Here is an 8,915-nt window from a genome sequence, read left to right as displayed (position 1 = left end):
AAGAGTAAAACTTAAAGCACCTGCCCCCGCATCAGATGCGTTGACATAAACTGGAGGCTCACTAGTGGTTGTGGTTGTTGTTGCTATATAATCAGTGAACAAAGGTATAGAATTTGCAATGGTGGCTTATGGTTGTGAAACTCCCATAGAGAAAGTTGGAAATGGTGTGATAGTGATTGGAGTAGTAGTAATGGGAGAGTGAGGAGGTGTGAAAATCTAAAAGAAATCATCTGAAATTGGAACAGATGTAGGTATGTGAAAAGTGACCTCAAGGTTCATAGATACTGGCTCTGAAACTTAGGGTTGTGAAGTCGAAGCTGTGTCATCTTGTTTGTGTTGGACTTGCTACTCGATGTGAATATCAGAGACATTGTTGGATTGGGAATTATCCTCATCACTTGGGGTGGGAGTTCGTGGCTTGCGAGCAACTCACTTCACTTTCTTATTTGGAGTCTGGACTGGTTCGGATGGACCTGCTTTCCAATTTCATGTACCCCCTTCTTTGGCTTATCAGCCTTGTCAAGAACCTTTCATATTTCGTCAATCATTAGTCTTGGACCAGTAGCTGGTAGACTGCGATAAGCTTGAAGAACTTCACTCGCAGTTGGGATGTTGTGAAGCATTGACTCCAGGATGGATCCGATGAAGGTGAATTAGGAAGTGTCTGACAGAATGATGTTGGGGGTGTGGAAAACTTAAATGTTAGCCATAACTGAACTCTCAATAACTGGAATGTTGAGGTGATCGATAGCCCTCTATACAACGAGCATCTACAAATGTGCACATGAGATCTCATTGTGCCTAGTTGTAGAAATAATACTCTGAACTAATTGAGCCCAAAGTACCGTTCTGTAGTCGATATTGACTCCTAAGTAAACACCATACACGATGGTCATGAACAGCTTGCTCGCACAGTTGGAGCCTATTACCCTCTCATGAAATCTTTAGAAAAGCAAGGTGAGCAGAGCATTCCATATAGGTGGAAGATTGGGCTTCTTGAATTTAGAGACAATGGCCAAATACTCATTGTAGCCCATTTGATAGAACATCTCCAAGAGAGCAGAGTTATAGATGGATTCTAGATCGACTAGGTCACGACCTTGAGGAAGTCCTAGGAGGTTACAGAACCTTGACTTAGTGATCTGGGTTTTCTTGTTTTTGAATTCAAAAGTAATCCTCTCTTCCCCTTGTTGGTAGCTAGAAGTCGAATATGCCTTGGACAAATGAACCAATGGCACTTCTCAGTTTTCTTTAGGGCGATTACCAGTGGTGAATAACGCAAGAACTCGATGATAGGTTGAAGAAAGAGATCGTACTTGGTTGGTTCAAGGTCCAAGATGAGATTTTGGTTTGCCTTGATGATCATCAGTGTTGATTGTGCCATCTATTCAACGACAAAAGGTGTTTCAGAGGAGGCTACCCATTGTTTCTTGGTGAAGAAGATGATGAATCGTAGAGAGAGAAATCGCCGAGTGTTTTCAATTGCTTTTGAAAGTGGTTATAAACAATGAAGCGTTATAATCCTTATATATGATATGATAAGAGAGAGAAAAACTGACGGTTGATAATCCCAATTACTGAAAAAGTGCCTAAAAAGGCATGACGAACAGCTGTGACGTCAGGGGCGTAACTGACAACAAGCGTCGTTTCAGTTTTCACGCACCCAAATTCTAATCTTATCCACAAATACCACTGTTTCGGTTTCTAACTTTCGCATTTTTATACTTTTGCAATTCCAACCTTTCGTGATTGATTACCTATTACTGTACTCCGAACTTGAAAGTATTCATTAGGACAACGAACCATATTTTTGAAAATCATGATGATCTTTTGATATGGGCATATTTAGTCATATAATTTTTATATTATCTTAATACTTTATGTTAATTTTATCTCATTTAATGAACAAAAGGTGCTTAATTAGTTTAGAATTTCATTTTTCAGCAACAATGACATGATTGGATGGAAAAGCAAGCAAAATTGGCGATTGGAAAGTTGGATCTTGGGTTGTGAAGAAAGAAGGATGTTGCTGGATAGCTTGACCCGTTGTCAGTGTTCTAGACATATCTCATGAACCGTAACACCGATTGAGGAGATTCAAAATGTTCTGAAAACTATACACAATTTCTGACGACTTTTGTATTTTGAGAAAATGTTGATTCCAAACGAACTTGACAAGTTGGCCATCAACTCGACGATTTGATCAAAAGTTTCGCGATTCTTGATGCTGACTTGCCGTACACGAGATTTTAATGACCAACTCAACGAGTTGGGTCAAAAAACTTGTTTATGTGGCTCTGGTTTCAGAATCTATATATAGGATCACTTTCATTAAAAATCTTAATTAATTCTGGAAGCTTTGGACGATTTTTGGATGCTAGAAGGGTTCTTAGAGCTGTGGTTTTCGAGAATTCAACCTAGAAGTCAATTTTGAAGAGATTAAAGGCAAACAAACATTAATTTTATCTTAATCTTTCGTGTGAACCATGTTTGAATCATTAGATTTCGATTTTAGGATGCTATTTGCTGTAGTTATGAACTAAAAGCTTCATACTTCTGTTTAAACTAGATAAAATTATGAATATGGTGTGATTTTATGGCTTGGATTAATTTGATTAGGTGAAATTTCTTATTAGGCTTGTTAAATACCCTTATGCGTTAGCGATAATTATTTTATGTTAATAATCAAGTTCTTGAGTTGCATGAACATCTTCTTAATTGCTTGAATTATATGGTTTTTGTGAAAACAATATTGTATGCCTGGTATTAGTGAATATGAACCTAGAATTAACAAGAAAATAAGTAAGTTAATGTGTAAGCATGTGTGATGAACAGCCATACATGAGTTGATTGAATTGATAAATTTAGTTAACTAATATTACAAGTCTTACTTGATCCGAACTTAACACTAGGAAATTTAGTTAACCGATCATTGTTTAAATTAAATTGTTTGCTAAGGATTAGTAATAGTGAACATTAACCTAATCACATCAGAAATCGGTAGCCAATGACATATTAATCCATTGCACTTGCTACGAAGTCAATCATAGGAATAAGTGAATCGAATCTAAACGGAAGTCTCTTGAAATTGATTGAATCTAGTTGACTTTTGTTTCTCCTTAGTTGTTAATCGTCCTTTGTTTAAGTGTTTATGTAGTTTCTTAAGTTTCTAGTCTTCTAAAACTACAGAAAAGGCCTTCTTTTTTTACTTGCTTTATTTAGATAATATTAGTAGTAATCTTAATTGTTTACCATTCCCTGTTTTCGATACCTTACTTACCTGAACTAAACTGCTAATCAATACCTTACATAGATCCAAAGCTTTTAGGGTTGTATGTACACCATTCCCTATGTTCGATACCTTACATAGATCCAAATCTTTTAGGGTTGTATGTACACCATAAGATGTTGTAGTATACCAAAGCCCAACAGTGGTATCATAGCCTAGGGTTGTTTTCCTTTATACTTGATGCTTTATTGGTTTTCAAAGTCAAAGAAATCAAATTTTCTGCCTTCTGTCCAGTGAACTCGCCGAGTCCACTGGGTGACTCACCAAGTCCCCTCATAAAATGGCCAACTCGATGAGTCTAGTTCATGTACTCACTGAGTTGGTGTTCCAGTGGGCAGATTTTCGATTTTTGGCCAGAAATTGGATTGGGATCATTACCCCAAACCGTTTTTTGAACCATGAAATATGTTTTTCCATAAGCTAATGATCATGCTTGTCCAATTAAAAGATAATTTTCATAGTTTCAAGATTTGTATTAGTTTATGTGATAGACTAATTTCTTGTAAATAGTTGATATGGATTATCTTGACTTATGAGTTAAATTAGATCAAACACAAATTGTTTGCTTTTTGTTAGTTAGAATATTTTGATCTAAATGCAATTAATGGATTCCATAACTTGTCCTCAAGTTATGGAAAATGAAAAATCTCTTTTTAAATATCATCCTTAATGGTTTTAAAGTGTTCAATCACTTGTCCTCAAGTTATGAAAAGTGAAATGCTTTTCATAAATGGTTTTTATGAACACCATAACTTGTCCTCAAGTTATGTCTTTTCATAAAAAGGTCATTAAACTCATAAGTTATGGCAACCAAAAGTTTTGACAAGTTTCAAAACTTGCCCTCATGTTTTGGAATTCGTAAAATTTCACTTATGAATACTTTAATTCCAAATCAAACCCTAGAGTTTTACAAGTTAAAATTCAACCCTTATACTTTATTATATTGTAGGTTTAATAATGTGTATATATATATATATATATATATATATATATATATATATATATATATGTATGTATGTACAATAATAAGTCACCCACCGCTTCCTTGACTGGTGGAGGGTCGTTAGCCGAACGGGTAGGATAGGATATTAATTTTCGTTATAAGTATAATGATAATTATAAAGTACTAAAATTTTATTAAATTCCCAATCTGAGTTACTTTAGAAAAAATGTGAATATGGTGCTATCCCATGAAATTGCACTTTGCACCTTGTTAAGTCGTTAATGGAGCGTGTGTGGTTAACCGACACACTAATCTGGGACTGACAGTGCGTGGCAAAGGGTAGGTTGATGTTAATCATAGATCAATGGTGTGTGTGTGGTTAATCGACACATTGATTAGGTGATCTGTAACATTAAGTGTACCAAGCTAATTTGCATGGTTATTTACACCTTGTTTTTTATCCTCGGCATCCCAGCCACAAACTTGAATGACACAATCGAGATTTAAACATGCCATTTAAAAGTTTAATGAATCTCAAAAGATCTAGGAATTTCAATTCATTTAAAACTTAATAATCAATTTCATTTTTCATGGTGGAAATTGGTAAATCGTCATTTACCTACCTTCAAATATTTTACAATTGGATTACAGCATCCCTCTTCCGAATTGTAAAATATTGTATTGGGTCCTAGCCTTAATATTTCATTTGGATGTTATATTAAGGATTTAAATCAACTAACTTGAATTTCTCCCATGTAGATGTCTAGTTCAGACAACTATGGTCTTCCCAAGTTTTTTATAGCAAGCTTCCCTCTTGAAGATGATGTTCCATAGTTGGATTGTGGAAATGGAAATCATACTTCACTTCCTCCACCTCCTCCAATTATTCTCCCTAACCTACAAGTTCGAATACTTGAGAAGTTCATGGTCACTAAAGCCCTACTTGCAATGAAACATCAAAATGGAAGGCCTCTGTGCACTCACGTCTTGGAGATGAAGTCACATATTGATAGGATGAGAGTATTGGGTGTCGTTGTCTTGAGGAAGTTGGCTATTGACTGTGTTCTTCAATCAATTCATGAGTCATATAGTGAGTTCATTAAGGACTACTATGTGACAAACCACAACATTACCCTTATTGCTCTTACCTATTTGCTTGATGCTGCTGAATCAACAATGATTTGGTGCACTAGAAAAACAAATTTGATTGGATGATCTACTGCTCAAACTTCCATGGGCATTGACAATGGTAACATTGGAAGTCCAGATGGTAAAGAGAAAGGCTAAGTCTGAGATTGTCTCATGTGCCAATGCAAAAGAAGCCGTTTGTTTCTACTGCCATATGAAGGGACATTGGAAGCGAAGCTGCCCAGACTACTTGAAGTATCTGAGAGAAGGTAGAATAAAAAAAGTTTGAATCTGCTTCAGGTAAGTCTACTGTCTAACTCTATTAAGTTCCTAATTGTTGATTCTTAATACATGATGTGACAAGTTTGCATTTTGATGTGTTGTAGCATCATGCAAAGGGAAAGAAGCTTAAAGGAAGAGTATGTTGAATTTGGTTGCGAAAATGGATTTCAATCGCATGGTTTGATGATCGGATTTTTGAGCTGCTGCTTAAGAGATATAATAGATTGCTTAGAAAATTGTAATAACATAGTTTTCATTTGTAACTGCATTGTAAGGAAAAGTTTTTCTGTATTTTATAAAAAAATAAAAATTTGTTTTTATTTTATATTATATTTCCTTGCAATGACATTTGTGCAAATTGATGTTTGTATGTTTCTATGCTAGCAATATGAATTCGATTCTTTCGTTTGTGATAGTGTTAAGAATTTTCCAAATAAGGAAAGATTCTCATTACCCAAGTTTCAGTTGGATAGAAACTTAGAATCATGCAACTTGCATTGTGTGATGAATGAGAACGTTCATCTTTGGGAAATTAAGACTAAATTCCTTGTTCACATGAATATGTGAGTCAAGTGAAGGACTAGGAGATTGGGTACACTTGGTTGTGCGCTGGTCAGGCCCACCACAAAGATCGATAAGACTATTCGTTATGGTTTACTAAAGTTTAGTAGATATGGTTATGCTTAAAAGTTTAAGTATAATTCTGAAACATTGGAAAAGTTTCAATGTATGGCAGAACGAATGAGAAGAATCAACTTAGGTAGGAAGATAAAAGTTTCTCCAATATGAAAAAGATGGGAGAGTACTTTAGTATCATGTTTTATGATCATCTTAATGATTATGGAAAACCATATCACAACTGATCCTATAAGGACATCTTAGTGCATTTGTATGGCTAAGAAGAGGAATCATGAATTGTAGAAATGGTTAAATCAAGAAGATGAGTCATACTTCGTTCCAAAACCAAGTCTTAGAGTCATACTCCAAGATTGTGCCTTGAGTGAAATAATCTTAAGAAGGTTGAAAACACTCATTAAATGTAGAGTAAAATGTTTCTTACTCTTGTACATTTGAGATTGGTAAGTTGTGATGTCTTGGTAAGGACAAAGACCAATGAAGACCAATTATATGAGGTGTTATTCTTGATAATAATCCACACTAACTCTTGAATATTTGTTTGTCTATGAATGGTTCTGGACAGAGAGTCATATATGTCAAGAGGTCAGTGGGAGTCTTAAAGATCTTGACAAGTTTCAAGAACTAATCAAGAATACACCTATTGTTTATCACTAGCACATGACTTGAGGTCTGTAACCTATCGTGTTGACATATTCTTATTTTTGTGCTCATTCCAGTTAACAATTGACTATGCATGTGAGTTCTATGAGTTCTTAATTGTTTGCATAACAACCTGAAAGCAATGACAGGCCCTTGTGCTGCCAGGTGGCAAGAAATTAAGATTGAACAAGTTCAGTCCATATGAATTAGGATTTGTCACTAACCTTGTCTTATGATTATGGTTTCACAAATTCACATGGATAGGAACACGTACACCATAAAATCTATGTGTCATCAGGTTTATCTCAGTTTCATGAAAATGATTGTGAGGAAATGCTTTCACTAAGTAGATTTTAAGGAGATAGCATTTGTCACATTTGCATTCTCAAATCCGATTATGATTACGACATCCCTATTCATAGTTCGAATTGTGAGAAATGACAGTGGTCTAAACATTTGAGGCTTATTGCTGTAAGTTCTAAAATTGTTTAGACACACATGTGAGCTATCTAAGGAAAGGTGTATGAGTTTGAGAAGCCTAGATAAAGTCTTATCGAAGCATCTCATATCAGAAATCTGATCTTTGGTAAGAAAGTTAATGAAGTATTGGTTTCTAGAAGTCAAGATGATTTCTGAATACATGTCAAATCTGGTGTGAGAATAAGTGTTATGCTAGTAAGATAATAATTATTATGCTAGTGGGAGCATAATCAATTATGATGAATGTTTCAAGTTAGCAATGTTAATTATAGAAACCAAAAGTTTCAATTCGCAAGTTGCAGATTTTGAAAAGTTGTTTTAATTAAGGGAGAGGAATTCATACTTCATTTCAAATCTAAAAGCGTAAATTGTGAGATTTTACTCAAATTTAGTCATACTTAAAGATTGTGTTAATTGCGTTTTCAAAATTCAATTATCATTACGACATCCGTCTTCATAAATCGAATTATGAGAACATGGAAAATGGAAGTATTGTAGCAAAAGACTGGTCAAGTATCATGTCTTTATGTGAGACATCATGAATCGTGTCCAATATGCTTCGGATATAGGATCGATTACATGTGCTATAATGTTTATCCGTTCTAAATTTTCCAAATTCCTAGGGCATTAAGAGGGAAAAAAGGAATAGAACCGGATACTACTAAAGTGGTTAAACAACTGTTAAGGGCAATCTAAGGTTCGCCAAGGATTGGTCGCTTGTAGTTGGAGGTATAAAAATGGATGGACCATATTAGCATATTTTGAATAGCGGCAACTCTTGTTTAGAAGTGATAGTCAAAATGGGAATATGGGAATATTTCCATAAGTCGAAGCTATTCTTTAAATCTGTGTAAGATTAGAAAACTTAATGCAAGAAGGATGTTCAAAGGAATGTACTTTGAATTTGAGACTTCGTCTCTATGGAATTGCTCTCCATTGGAATGCTTTGTAGTCTGTTGCCAAGTCTCTATGACTTTTGTGCATAATCTTTACAAGAAGATCATTGCATATCAGTTTAGAATATAACAGATTAAAGTAAATGGCAAGAATTTGATATTCTTACATTTACGGTAAGGATTTGGAATTGTGAAATGAGCATCACTGAAATTGATAGAACAAAGTTCTTTTAGGACCGTTAGATTCTATGCAAGCAAAAAATTATGAACGTAAATATGAACACGAGTATGGCTTTGAATATGTCGTATGATTAATACTTCAACACCTCAAAAGAGCTTGATTAAGAACTTCGACTGTAGAGGTGTTTAGGGTTACAAAACAATGAATGTAATAATCAACACCGTAATATGCATACATGCATGCATATTTATACTATAACCCTACTAGATAATCAGGGATTGACAAGCCCAATCCAGATGCAAAACATAACGCCCATGACGCAAAACAAAAGGACTCAACAATCTCCCCCTTTGCGTCTTTGGAGCCGAAACCTCAATTCAGGTTAGCAACAGAAGACTTCTTCACAGTCTTGAACACCCTTGGTATGATGGCCAAAAG

The sequence above is a fragment of the Lactuca sativa genome, chromosome 4, assembly GCF_002870075.4.
Source record: "Lactuca sativa cultivar Salinas chromosome 4, Lsat_Salinas_v11, whole genome shotgun sequence".
Classification (NCBI taxonomy): domain Eukaryota; kingdom Viridiplantae; phylum Streptophyta; class Magnoliopsida; order Asterales; family Asteraceae; genus Lactuca; species Lactuca sativa.
The sequence above is the reverse complement of the archived record's forward strand: the minus strand, read 5'-3'. Positions refer to the sequence as shown.